This window comes from Dipodomys ordii, unplaced genomic scaffold (assembly GCF_000151885.1).
Source record: "Dipodomys ordii isolate 6190 unplaced genomic scaffold, Dord_2.0 Scaffold246, whole genome shotgun sequence".
Lineage (NCBI taxonomy): Eukaryota > Metazoa > Chordata > Mammalia > Rodentia > Heteromyidae > Dipodomys > Dipodomys ordii.
Window position 1 is genome coordinate 211,946 of NW_012267462.1, and position 1,670 is coordinate 213,615.

Below are 1,670 nucleotides of genomic sequence, written 5' to 3' on the forward strand. Positions count from 1 at the left end.
CTATTTCATGGGGCTTGAACTCTGGACACTAGACACTGTCCCTTAGATTTTCATGTCATGGCTAGCGCTCACCACTTGAGCCACAGTGCCACTTCTGGTTTTCTGGTGGTTAATTGGAGATAAGATTCTCATGGACTTTTCTGCCCCAGGTGGCTTTGAACTGTGATCCTCAGATTTAAGCCTCCTGAGTAGGTAGGATTACAAGCCTGAATCAGTGGGGTCTGGCTGTTTCATTTTAAAAGACAATGTTATATAAAGGTTTTTTTCTACTTATATGTCTTGTGTTTTAGTTCATCCAGACACGAATGTAAATAAACAATATTCAGACTTTTTAGGCACAAATTTAAATGTCTGGGAGCTCAGTTTTGAAGTTAGGCTCCTTCAATTCTTCTGCTTGATTTAGCAGTAGTAAGTCCTGATCTTCTACTGATCGTCAGCAGATCACTTCCACCCTTCATCTCACATTTCTCCACACAAATCACAAAACAACTCTTGTGTGGACTGTCTGTTCACATATTCAGAATCCATCCACCTTCCTCAAAGCAGCAGGGTTGAACCCCTGTGGATCTGGGGAATGGATGACCTGTCGTGGAATGACGGTCAAGAGGATAGATCTGAGGAAGAGAGCCACAGAGCCTATAAAATTTAAGCTTTGAATTTTTAGTTTAAAACTTTTGTGGTCATGAAGGTAATATAGATTGAAAAAGATGATTCTGTTTTAATTACATCTTTATTATCTTAAAGTAGTAAGATGTGAAATTACCATTCAACAAGTCAGGTTTTGAGTCAAATAATATCATTCTGTCCTGTCCCTCCAAGGAAAGTTGATATTTTAAAATTATATTTTATTGTCAAGATAATGTACAATGGGGATACAGTTACATATGTAAATTAATGAGTACATTTCTTGTCGGACATTGTTACTCTTTTTCCCATTTTCCTTCCACTTTTGCTCCCTCATTATGTCCCACCAAGATGTAAGGTTCATTTCCAACATATTGTTTTGTGAGTATTGCTGTTGCATTATCTCTTTTTTCTTTTTTTTTTCAGTTTTCCCCTATGGTTTATCCCCTGTTGTCACTGTATTTTATTTTGGTGCCCTGTGTACTATATATACATTTATCTGAATTAAGGAAGGGAAGGGGAACAACAAAATGATGAAACAACATTGATTCTTGAATAGTCCTTTCTCTCAGAATGTCTGAAGTAGAGCTATGCCGGAGATCTAATTTCTGGTGAACAAAGGAAGATATCAAAGTGGTATTTTATACTTACTGGGTTATCAACATGGGATTGTTTGGCATGAAACTCTGATTATTGTTTTTACACTCTGAGGGCCTAATTGAAATAGAAGATGGGAACTTGAACCAAGACACTGTCCTTTACATAGAGTCCTTTTTGATCCATCAGTTCTCTGTTGACTTTCTGGTGTTCTTAATTTCCTGGCAGCACTTTTCATCTCTGACCTCACGTTCTTCCTCTCTGTGTTTCTGAACTCAGGGTAATAACCCAGGTGATGTGATGCTGACTTTTGTCCTACATTCATGTCATTGTTCTGAAATAGATCTGAACTAGTCTGGGGTTTTAGGGTTATCCTAAGTCTAGTTCCAATCACAGGGCCAGCTTGCTTGGTTGGAGGAAGTAGAAGGTTCATCAGTAAGAGATAACCA